The sequence below is a fragment of the Anabrus simplex genome, chromosome 1 (assembly GCF_040414725.1).
Source record: "Anabrus simplex isolate iqAnaSimp1 chromosome 1, ASM4041472v1, whole genome shotgun sequence".
Taxonomy (NCBI): Eukaryota; Metazoa; Arthropoda; class Insecta; order Orthoptera; family Tettigoniidae; genus Anabrus; species Anabrus simplex.
This window is the reverse complement of record NC_090265.1, coordinates 689,479,666-689,493,145: the sequence shown is the minus strand read 5'-3', so window position 1 is coordinate 689,493,145 and position 13,480 is coordinate 689,479,666. Positions and strand designations below refer to the sequence as shown.

The 13,480-nt window shown below is 38.5% G+C and overlaps 1 protein-coding gene across 2 annotated transcripts in view; it reads left to right on the top strand.

Annotated features, from left to right (window-relative positions):
* The window catches only part of LOC136857340 (testis-expressed protein 10 homolog), a 165,194-nt gene that overhangs the window by 64,282 nt on the left and 87,432 nt on the right, over positions 1 to 13,480 (top strand). The gene's annotated exons all lie outside the window — the stretch shown is intronic.

Below are 13,480 nucleotides of genomic sequence, written 5' to 3'. Positions count from 1 at the left end.
TTTATAATACCAATATAAATGGTCCGTTATTGGACATTATAAATTTTCCAGCTAACTCATTCTTGGTTGCCTGCGTTTCACCCTCGTGTACTAAGTTAGGGTCGTCAGTTGGGACTTAGCACACCACCCAAGACGCAAGGCTAGTGCATATACCGTGGAGGCCACAGCATAGGCTACTTGAAGCCACCAGCAGTGCCAATGCACTATGAGAGCTATGTCTCATTTTCAAAAATTGATGCCTGCCTGGCTATCAAATGATGTAGATGTTGATTCCCATAGGGAACCTAAAATATTTGTCCCGAATGAGTAAATTTATAATACCAATATAAATGGTCCGTTATTGGACATTATAAATTTTCCAGCTAACTCATTCTTGGTTGCCTGCGTTTCGCCCTCGTGTGCTAAGTTAGGCTCGTCAGTTGGGACTTAGCACACCACCCAAGACGCAAGGCTAGTGCATATACCGTGGAGGCCACAGCATAGGCTACTTGAAGCCACCAGCAGTGCCAATGCACTATGAGAGCTATGTCTCATTTTCAAAAATTGATGCCTGCCTGGCTATCAAATGATGTAGATGTTGATTCCCATAGGGAACCTAAAATATTTGTTCCGAATGAGTAAATTTATAATACCAATATAAATGGTCCGTTATTGGACATTATAAATTTTCCAGCTAACTCATTCTTGGTTGCCTGCGTTTCGCCCTCGTGTGCTAAGTTAGGCTCGTCAGTTGGGACTTAGCACACCTATGGGAATCAACATCTACATCATTTGATAGCCAGGCAGGCATCAATTTTTGAAAATGAGACATAGCTCTCATAGTGCATTGGCACTGCTGGTGGCTTCAAGTAGCCTATGCTGTGGCCTCCACGGTATATGCACTAGCCTTGCGTCTGGGTGGTGTGCTAAGTCCCAACTGACGAGCCTAACTTAGCACACGAGGGCGAAACGCAGGCAACCAAGAATGAGCTGGCTGGAAAATTTATAATGTCCAATAACGGACCATTTATATTGGTATTATAAATTTACTCATTCGGGACAAATATTTTAGGTTCCCTATGGGAATCAACATCTACATCAACCTGAGTACATGTTCATAGAGATACAGGTCGCTACTGTTAAATGCTTGGTAGGTGTAGTATAGAAACCGCCTAAAGCTCGCCATCTGAATGACTTAGAGACTGATATTAACAGACTGTTACCTATGTGCGAACATTTTATAATGATGGGAGATTTTAATACAAATCTTCTAGATCCAGATTCTTCCGAAGCCACCCATCTATTGAATACGTTTCAAGCATGCAGCATGGCGGTCGTCCCACTTTCTCCCACTCACCACACTAAAACTTCACACACACTACTGGACCTAATAGTAACGAACAACCCTGACAGAGTATTACATCACGGCCAGACATCTGCTCCCGGACTGTCAGCCCATGACATCATCTTTATGTCTTACGCACTGCAATGCCCTAAACATAAACCTAAGTACGTGACTTACCGAGACTATAGCCGTATTAACAACGAAAAATTATTGGAAGATGCTTTTTCGATGCCGTGGCAGGAGATAACTCATAAAACTAATATTGACGACATGGTCACCACTTTCAATAACATGATACTACAAATTTTTGACAAACATGCCCCTATACAAACAGCACGCGTCTGTAAAAGACTCTCCCCGTGGATAAATGATGATATTAGAGCAATGATGGCTAAGCGGGATGCAGCTCATAGGAAATATAAACATTACCCGACAGAGGAAAACTTTATCTATTACAAACGACTACGTAATAAAACGACTCAGACAGTAAGAAATGCTCGACTACGGTACGCCCATGACCTTATAAAACCTGACGTAAGACCCGCTACTTTATGGAAGTCAATCCGCCATTTTGGACTAAATAAACCGGACAAGGTAGACGATTTGGAACTTTCTCTTGATGAATTGAATAATCACTTCGTATCCTCCCATGTACAATTAAACGAAGAAGCAAAAGAAAATCTTTTGTGTGCAAATTACAACACACCACCCGTAGGCAGAGACAAATTTTATTTTAGTTATGTCTCACCCCTTCAAGTGAAAGCGGCTATCATGCGAATCAAAACTAAATCCACAGGGGTGGACAATATATGTATTATAATGCTAAAGAAAATTATCGACGCTATTATTCCAGTATTGACATTCATATACAATTTCTCCCTTCAAAATAGTGTATTTCCAACTGTCTAGAAAATGGCCCTGGTGCATCCTTTACCAAAGATAAAATCTCCTAGACTAAACAGTGACTACAGACCTATAAATATACTGTCAATAGTAGCCAAGGGACTCGAACACTTAGTGCATAATCAAATCACCAACTATCTCAACGACCACGACATATTAGACCCACACCAGTCAGGTTTCCGACGCATTCACAGTACATGTACTGCCTTACTAAGCGTGACTGACGATATAAGACAGGCTATTGATGAGCAAAAACTGACTATCCTAGTATTATTGGACTTCAGCAAAGCATTTGACTCTGTAGACCATGAGTTGCTCCTATCCAAACTTTATCATCTAGGGTTCTCTTACAGTACTCTGAGATAGTTGGGAGCTTATTTACACGAACGTCAACAACGTGTCACCAATCAAGGTGCATTTTCTTCGTGGCAATATGTAAAAAGAGGTGTCCTACAAGGGTCAACCCTTGCTCCTTTGCTATTTTCTGCCTATATCAACGACCTAGCTAAACAGCTGACACATTGTAAACGTCACATCTATGCTGACGACGTACAATTGTACATCCATGCAAAACCAACAGACGTTTTGACAGCAATCGAGAAAATTAACATGGATCTAGAGGCCATAAGTAAATGGTCTTACCAGCATGGACTTATTTTGAACCCAAAAAAGTCCCAAACTATAGTAATTGCCCACCCAAGACTTATTTCCGACAATTTCCGCATGTCCATCCCTGACGTACAACTTCAAAATCAAGTTTTGCCCTTTTGCAAGAGCGTAAAAAATCTCGGAGTAACCATTGACCAGCACCTCTCGTGGACGGATCAGATAATATCTGTGAGTAGACGAGTTTTTGCTACGTTGCACACATTAAACAATTTCAAATTTACTTTTCCGTTCAGTTTAAAGAAGAAACTAGTTGAAACCCTCGTTCTTCCAATATTCGATTATTGTGACGTAGTTAACAAAGAAGTGAAAACCGAGCTTGGAGATAAACTACAACGTGCACAGAATGCCTGTGTAAGATTTATGTGTAATCTGAAATTTTCAGATCATGTTACCCAGTCTTACGTCGACCTCGGATGGCTACGCCTTGAAGACAGACACAAGCTGCATACCCTGACTTCATTGCACCGAATCCTTACCTTACAATCCCCATCTTACCCGTATGAACGATTTCATAGCCTTTCTGAACACCATGATAAAAACACCAGAGCACTGAGCTCGACATTGCTCGCTTCCCATGCATAAATCCTTAACCTACAACAATTCCTTCACTGTTGTGGCCAGCCGTGAATGGAACTTCCTTCCGCAGGAGGTCAGAGGGATATCAAACCACGGAAGATTTAAAAGTATGTGTTCAAAATATCTCTATGAAACGAGCTCGTAGTGCGACAGTCTTATTCTTCTTCTTCTAATGGTCATTCTTCTTCTTCTCTTCTTCTCCCCATGGTCCTTCTTCCTCTTCTTATTATTATCATTATTTGATTATTATTATTATTATTATTATTATTATTATTATTATTATTATTATTATTATTATTATTATTATTATTATTATTCAGTAGTGTTAGAAAGTGCTCAGCTGTGGTTTTCCTGCATAGTTATCCTTTTCCCTATCCCCATTTTGCAATGTTTTTCACCCACAGTAAACACATGAAAACTGAACATTTTGTCAATGTGATATACTTCTGGAATTGGACAAATTAATTGTAAATATTAGTAGGTTTATCTATATTATTATTATTATTATTATTATTATTATTATTATTGTTGTTGTTGTTGTTGTTGTTATTATTATTATTATTATTATTATTATTATTATTATTATTATTATTATTATTATTATTATTATTATTATTGAAATTGTAATTCGTTCTTTGTTGTATGTTAATTTCTTCGCAGGAGCAAAATGTTAATTTATATTGTGTATTATAATAGTTATTTTTATGTACAGCAGGATAGTATAGTACCGTAGTAATTTGTTTCAGTCTCTTTTTTCATTTATTCAGTATGTTATATATTTTTATGTTAATTATGTATTTCACTGGTTAAGGGACACGTGTCCCTAACTTTGCCAGTTAAAATAAATCATGTCTATCTATCTATCTATCTATCTATCTATCTATCTATCTATCTATCTATCTATCTATCTATCTATCTATCTTGTAATTTTATCATCATTTTGCCATTGCCATAAGTAATCTGCATAAATAAAACAATAATGTATGTCTGCCCTTTTGGTTTTTTGCAGCAATTTCAGGTTCTTTTTACACGTTTCAGTCCTCTTGAAATTGAGTGACATTTAAAATAACAGTCTTACTAATAAAAAGTCGTTATACAGTTGGTGTACAGCTTATATTGCTATGCACTGAATAAACCCTGTATTAAGCGATGATTTTTTTACTAATAAATGTTGTATAAGCATTGTATTATTATACCACACGTATACACTCGTTGCAAGCCATAGAATCTCTTCCACCGAGCTCGATAGCTGTAGTTGCTTAAGTGCGGCCAGTATCCAGTATTCGGAAGATAGGTGGTTCGAACCCCACATTCGGCAGCCCTGAAGATGGTTTTCCATGGTTTCCCATTTCCATACCAGGCAAATGCTGGGGCTGTACCTTAATTAAGGCCACGGCCGCTTCCTTTCCACTCCTAGGCCTTTCCTGTCCCATCATCGCCGTAAGACCTATCTGTGTCGGTGCGACATAAAGCCAATAGCAAATAGAACAAGAATCTCTTCCTGTAGTTCACTGACGTATTTCGTCACACACACTGCCTTTATGATGGCTCTTTGTGCTTACAGTATCTGGGAGCAAAACCCTTTGAAGAGAAGCGTTGTAGGATGATTAAACTTTGCATATCGCAAAGGCTGTGGCAACACAAGGTGACGTCGAGTGTGAAACAGGTGACAACCAACATGATGTTAATAGCAAATTTCCGCAGGATTATTGAGAAAATTGCGAATAATGGAGACAGTTACAAAAAGGACAAGGGCCCCTAGCTTGGAAATCAAAAAGACTTTCTTTTCAGAAAGCAGTGAAGCATGTGATTCCATATTCATTATTATTACATTATTAGTTGTTTCATCGACATCATTGTATTGTAATGGTCTTACTAATAAATATAAATTAAGGTGAATTTGTAAAGAACATTGTCTGTAGTCACATAATATCTGTTCTTCATTTTTCGTCACATCAAAAGTAATTATTGATGAAAGCAGTTCTGGCAGCTTGACCATGCAAATTGGGAGGTTGGACCACAATTACGATTTCTTCTTCTTCTGCTACTTTGGGAGGCAAAGATTTATCCACTATATTTTCTTCACCCATATCGACTGCTATGTTATGTAAGATGGCTAGGGCAACAATTCATTAAAATTCAGGCATAGACACCCTAGAGAGATTCACAGTGACTCTATTGTACATAACCTAAACTGGCGATGTCTAAAATATTGCGCGCTAAATCATCACAATTGCTCATTATTTCAATCCACTTCAGTCACTGAAACCGTAATTTTTTATTATTATTACAACTTCCCCCATGCGGAGGCTGCCACAAGGACAAAGTATGTCGACTACACAGTATTCAAATTACACCACTAATGGTATTCATATGAGTGCACAGAAGTACTGTTAAATGCAATGGATTGTCTTATACACTTCTTATACTAGGTCCCGCGGCTGTATAACCGGTGTATAACAATTGCCATGCATTAACATTACTGCTTATAACAATCTTATACATGATAGAGCCTATGTGCAGTTTATTAGTAACGTTTTGTTCTGAAGCTTGGTATACACAGTTTATTAGTAGTAGTCTTATACAAGGTTTATTAGTAACAAATTGTACGCGAAGGGTGTATAAACCTTGTATAAAAGTTATACACTGTTTATTAGTAAGACTGTAATTGTTTAGTGTCTCTATGTTTGTTCTAACATCACACAAGCACCACTGAAGATATTTTGTTGAAGCTTGGTATTTAGACTAAAGTAGGCCATGATTAAATTTTAGGGTGCACTTTTTTTGTTTTGAAATTAAAACCCTGTAAGGAATCGTGAAATTCCAACTTTGAAATACAGTATCTCCCTAAAAACCATCTCTGCTAGTTTGATGTTGCAAATAGCATAATCTAGTATTGATTTTGTGCCTCTTGCCTCCCATGTGTATTTATGGCACCAAAATGAAAGGCAGAGGAACAGGGGACTCAGAATGTGGGATGAAAACATCAAGGAAATTGTCCAAGACAAACAGACGGCCTACAGGAAGTACTTATGTACCAAGAAGGATGAGGATAAAATAGAATACCACAGAAAGCGAGTAATTGCATAGAGAGAAGTGCGCAAATAGCAAATACCATAGGGGGAACTGGGAAGAATTTGTATCCCATTTAGAAAATGACATAACCTCAACCAGACTTATAAAATTTTGAAAAAATGAATTAGGGAAACTAAAGACACACTCAGAATCAACACAATCTCGTGCAACACTTGGTCAAATCACTTTCAAAATTTATGGTCACAGAATGTCTAACCTATTCAGACACTTCTCTCAGACAATCCACACATTGAACGCATTACAATGGCAGAACTAGTTGCAGTCCTGAAAACACTAAAGTGCAATAAAACACCTGGGGAAAATGGCTAAAATATAGAGTTATTCAAATATTCATGCAAATCTTTCCAAGAAAGATTCACCCAGTTCCTAAATAGAATTTTGAAAGGAGAAAATCCACCTGAAAATTGGAATAAAGCAGTAGTTATACCCATTTTCAAGAAAGGTGACAAAAATGATTGTGAAAACTGCAGAGGCATATGCTTATTAAATTCTGGTTATAAAATATATGCCAACATCATTAAAAATAAACTGTACAAACACTACGAGAACATTCTGGGAGAGGAACAATTCGGCTTCAGAAAGGGGAGATCTTGCTGCGATGGCTATTTCACAATGAAAATCCTTCTAGAAAAACACAGGGAATTTAATGTAGAAACACATATTGCCTTTGTGGACTTCAAAAAAGCTTTTGACAAAGTGAACCGCCAATACCTTACTTAATATTTTAATATCTGACCACACCCCACAATAGATGGTACAGAACATAAGTAACCTTTACACAAACATAACCAGATTTTTGTAAAGGTCAACGATAAACTATCAGAGTGGAAAACAATATACACAGGTGTAAGACAGGGTTGCAGTCTTTCCCCTCTCCTGTTCATAATCTATATGAACGCTCTCATACGAGAATTTAGAGAAACAAGACATGGATCCATTCGCATTAACAGAAATCTACAGCTGGACACAATATTATCTGCAGATGACATAGTGCTGGTCACCACCTCAGAGGATGATTTACAGCGTTCAATGTATAACCTAAACCTAATCTCAGAAAAGTACTCAATGGAAATATCCCCTGAGAAAACACTTTTTTTTTTTGCTACGGGCTTTACGTCGCACCGACACAGATAGGTCTTATGGCGACGATGGGATAGGAAAGGCCTAGGAGTTGGAAGGAAGCGGCCGTGGCCTTAATTAAGGTACAGCCCCAGCATTTGCCTGGTGTGAAAATGGGAAACCACAGAAAACCATCTTCAGGGCTGCCGATTGTGGGATTCGAACCTACTATCTCCTGGATGCAAGCTCACAGCCACACGCCTCTATGCGCACGGCCAACTCGCCCGGTCCTGAGAAAACTAAGATAATGGCTTTGTATGGCAAGGAACCAGTAAGGAGCAAGATCTGCTTAAATAACAACATTTTGGAAAGAGTAAATGATTTTAAATACCTCGGCTACAAACTGTCTTTCTTTGAAGAGCTGGACATACCCGAGAAAATCTCCAAATTCAACAGATGTTTGTGAATCATCAGTAAAGTTTTTAGATCATCATTAGTTCAAAAACACACCCGTACAAGAATCTACAAAACCTTGGCAAGACCTGTGCTTTGCTATGGAAGTGAAGTGTGGACCCTGGGGAAATGCGATGAGAGAAGAATAACTACAGCTGAAATGGAATACATGCGGCTAACAGCAGGAGTCACTAAGTGGGAACATAAGAAATACAAAAGTGCTGAATGACTTTAAAAGCAGACCTATTTTGGAATACATCTATGAATACCAGAGAAATTAGCTAGAACAGCTAAACAGGATGGACAGAAGCAGAATCCCCAAAGCAGTCATAAACTACTGCCCCAGTGGAAAGAGATCTCTGGGACGCCCCAGGAAGAGATGGTGTGAAAATGCAAATCTTTTGTATTGACAGTAACAGTTCTTCTATATGACTAATACATGAAAGGGTGATGATGATGATAATGAAATTTCTCCTTTTTTATTGGGTTTAGGAAGAAATGTTGAAGGAGAAAATTATTTAGAAATTAATTTGCAGTAACTTTTGTCATATAAAGATTTCTGATGAGATAACATTTCCTGAAATCTCCCTCTTCCCTCCCCGACTATCTGACAAAGTTGCTGCTGTTTCTTTTAATTAACTTATCCGTATGTGTTGCAAGAGCATGAACTATGTTCTCTGTTCTGAAGATAGCCAAAGACATATGAGACTGCAGTAGAGAGAAGGTGCTCAACAGTTCCTTCCCCGACTGTCCGCCAGTGACCAGCTCAGCCGCTTTTACCTTCTTCAGTTTAAGCGCCTACAATATCTAATAATAATAATAATAATAATAATAATCATATGGCCTCAGCTACCGTGTGCAGACATTTCAATTTGACGCTATCTGGCTGTCTGCTCGTCAATTTCGACGTTCCGTTTTACTTTAGGTCCACTAGATGGCAGACCGAGTAAACCGAAACTCTCTTGGGCGTCTATGGCTGAGATTTAATTAATTTTGTTGGGTAAACACCAAATGTGTCACCAGTGATCTTTTACATGCCGACATCGTACGACATGGAGTGTCGAATGGACTTTTTTCCGCCCTTCAAAAATCCGACTTCCTCTGCCGGGTTTGAACCCGCTATCTTGGGATCCGGAGGCCGACACTCTACCGCTGATCCACAGAGGCAGCTTACAATTTCTAATGACTATCAACAAATCCCAAGGGTAGAAGCTTCTCCTATGGATAGCTCTGTCTCTTGCTTCTGGGTCAATAGCAGATCTGCACTTTTTGTTTATGCACCACAGGATACTTTAAAAAATGTTGTCCACCAGGAATTTTTGGGATCGAGTAAGCTATGCTTGAATTTGTTTATCTAGTAGGACAATGCTAAGTAGCTGCCCTTGGTCCTTTTTTACAGATATACCGAGCTCGATAGCTGCAGTCGCTTAAGTGCGGCCAGTATCCAGTAATCGGGAGATCGTGGGTTCGAGCCCCACTGTCGGCAGCCCTGAATATGGTTTTCCGTGGTTTCCCATTTTCACACCAGGCAAATGCCGGGGCTGTACCTTAATTAAGGCCACGGCCGCTTCCTTCTAATTCCTAGGCCTTTCCTATCCCATCGTCGCCATAAGACATATCTGTGTCGGTGCGACGTAAAGCAAATAGCAAAAAAAAAAAAAATTTTTACAGATATAATACTATTTTATAACATATTTTTCAGCTTTCATCTCAACCACCTTTCAGTTAGGGGATAATTTTATTTTGAAAACCAATACATTTTAAAACCTATTCCTATTGTTTCAATGATGCTTTTTGTAATCAATCACACAATCAGTAAGTTAAGATGTGTTCCAAAAAACTGTGACATGGACTTTGTTTCATAGCATGTAAAAGTCTGAAGTAATTGGGAGTCTCAAGCCCAGGGCCCCAGGTTGTGAGCCTGGAATGGTAACTACTGTGCCACTTGTACAGCTGAAAAATCATGTTGTAGGGAAATTTAATAAGTTCATGAAATTTAGTCTCTTTGAATTCTATAGACACCTTATAATGATACTGTCAGAACAACTAATCATACAGTATGTAGAATATATTTTTCTTACCTCAACAAATTTAAATTTTGGATTCTTGACTGAGGTAAGTGCTGCAGAAATCAAATTAAATTTAGATTGTCACCCAACTCCAAATTAAGTATCAGGTAGTTTGTAGTCATGTTTCACACAGGTTGGTTAAAGAGAACCTTAACACAGCGACCATTGCAAAGTGGCAGAATTACTAAACGCTTGTGACAGGAGGAGTTCTGCATAGTGATCTTTTTCTGCAGGCAAAAAGACCAAATTTGTTGGCATTTACAGGAAGATTTGTCTATAAATGCAGAGAAAGTGATGTCTGTCCATTAAGTGCAGAAATGGTGCCATAAATTTGCAGAGGCTCAAATGATTATGAAAGGCAAGGAGCGGAGTGGCTGTCCATCAACATCAGATGCTTTTGTGTCCGACCCGTTGGCTGAATGGTCAGCGTACTGGACTTCGGTTCAGAGGGTCCCGGGTTCGATTCCCGGCCGGGTCGGGGATTTTAACCTTCATTGGTTAATTCCAGTGCTCGGGGGCTGGGTGTCTGTGCTCTCCCCAACATCCCTGCAACTCACACACCACACATAACGCTATCCTCCACCACAATAACACGCAGTTACCTACACATGGCAGATGCCGCCCACCCTCATCGGAGGGTCTGCCTTACAAGGGCTGCACTCGGCTAGAAATAGCCACACGAAATTTAAATTTTAGATGCTTTTGTTGATGTAATTGATGAAATGAGACGCGAGAACAGGCGCATGACACTAAATCAGGTAGAGCTTACTCAACAATCAGGACTCCACTTTCTATCATCAAGGAAAGGAGTCGCTCATTGTATGCTACAGCAAATGCTTTGATATCTTTGGTGATTGTTAATATAATTAAGGTTTTCAGCCTGTTAAAATATGAATTATAACACTTAGAACACTGTAACATACCTTCAACACACTGGAAAACTTACAATTTATCGACACTGAAAAGAATGGCTTGCTTGTTAACATATTTGGAATGGAAATTCTAAGTTCCCAAGGAGGGAATTAGATATTTTTCCACCAATAGAGCATGTCAAAAAACAGATCAGATGTAAGGCTTTTCAGGCGTTTGCTCTAATAACCAGCGTTTCGTCTTAGGTCTGACACTAGACTCATCAGAGTGGGATGTGTCAGACCCTACCCACTGACGCTGGGGTGTATACAGATGAACTTATCAGAAGCCCTATATAAGAGGCACAGTCTGATAACTGCATACGGGAGATAAAACTCCACAATGGAATTATTGCCCGATTGCCTCTTATATAGGGCTTCTGATAAGTTCACCTGCATACTCCCCAGCGTCAATGGGTAGGGTCTGACACATCCCACTCTGATGAGTCTAGTGTCAGACCTAAGACGAAACGCTGGTTAATAGAGCAAACGTCTAAAAAGTCTTACATCTGATCTGTTTTTTGTTAACATATTTGGTGATTGTACTGAAAAGTACAGGAGTGATGCTGAAATACAGCAGTATTCTTTATCTTGCGTTGTCTTCACCTATTCACCTAAAAAAAAAAATCAGAGAAACTTACTTCTTGTCTTACACTTGTAGAAATTTCTCGTTCTTCAGAATCACAGTGGAGTGCTGTTCGACCAAAGTTTGAAGGACTTGTTAGAGATTCCTTGGTTCTTTTCAGGTGTGCAAATGGCAAGACATATAAGTTAACAACCACCAACCAAAAGAAATATATATATATACAGGTGTTCTTCATATATTTTATGTTGTTTGTCACTGAAATTTGTGTCTTATATTGTATATTTCTTCCTCCACTGAGGTTTTGATTGTTCTTAACAAATGCTAGTATTTCTGTTCCAATTAATTCTTCTTTTAACTTTGCCTAAGCAGTTCGTTTCTTCTTGGGTTCTTGCAAACAGCTCCTCAGTCTAACATATTTTCTATTTTAATCTATAATTCCAAGTGTCAAACACCTCTGTTAACGTTTTTATCTTTGCTAATAAATCACATCCTAGTGAAATGCACTTTGTTGTTGCTATTTGTTTTACGTCACACTGACTCAGATAGGTCTTATGGCGACGATGGACAGGGAAGGACTAGGAATAGGAAGGAAGCGGCCATGGCCTTAATTAAGGTACAGCCCAAGCATTTGCCTGGTGTGAAAATGGAAAACCACGGAAAACCATTTTCAGGGCTGCCGACATTGGGATTCAAACCCACTATATTCCGGATGCAAGCTCACAGCTGCGCGCTCCTGACTGCCTGGTGAAATGCACTTTATTTAGGCTTTTAATCATATTTATGTCTATGTATAAAACTGTCTTTTTTGTTAGTAAAATTTCTTTCCTATCAAAAATGAAGTTTCCAGAAGGAAACCGTAATTTAATTTCATTGATTACAAATGTTGCAAACATTCACGCTCTTGAGGCCTAAGTGTAGCAGTTCAATTGACGAGCCCAATGCCACACTGGGATGAAACGCTGGTATTTTCACAATTGAAAAGGCCTAAAGTGTTCTAATGTTTATTAAATTTTTTGTCTGATACTTAATTTCTTTCTCATCTCGGGCAAAGAATGAAAGCTTGAAAATAGGTTAATCTTTTTTTATATACATAGAATACATCTATAATACTTTCGTTTCCAAGTGTTACAAAATCATGAAAGTGTTAAAAGTAAAATAATTTTTTGATAACAGATTCAGTGACAGTGTTTGTTTCTTACTGTGAATACAAAGGACCAGTGTACCTAACAATTAGAGACTGACCTCGGTATGACATCGTCGGATAATTCAACAGCACCGCAATCTTAAGGTATTAAAGTCACGGTTTATTAACTTGATTGGACTTCGCTGATGAAGGGAATGTACTGTGTTCCTGAAACATGTATGAATAAATCATTTTCAGTTATAAAGTGTATTGACAAGCTGGACCAAACACTTACTACGGTATTTTAAATAGTTTTTAATAGCTTTAGACAAGTCAGTACAGGATCAAATCAAATACCTATTATGGTTAAGTTTATCAACAGTTAATAGTTAGCGTAGCTCTGGACTCCGGCATGTTATCGTGTAAGGTATCGTTTGATTTTTCTCTGTGGTTTTTATACATATGTGCCAAAAACAAATCAAATGGGGAACTTATGAGAATATTGTGCGGCAAAGAAATATGAAAAAAAAAAACTTTCACAAAATATTGCAAAATATCAACAACAAATAGCTTCAAAATGGTTGAACACTTGCTCGAGAGGATAGATCAGCTTGTCAGAATTCATGAACGCCGAGCATCTTAAATTTAAGGCGATACTGGAGCCCCAGCTGAGCACATCTACCGCCTTAGTGCAGGAAAATATTTTTGAACTCT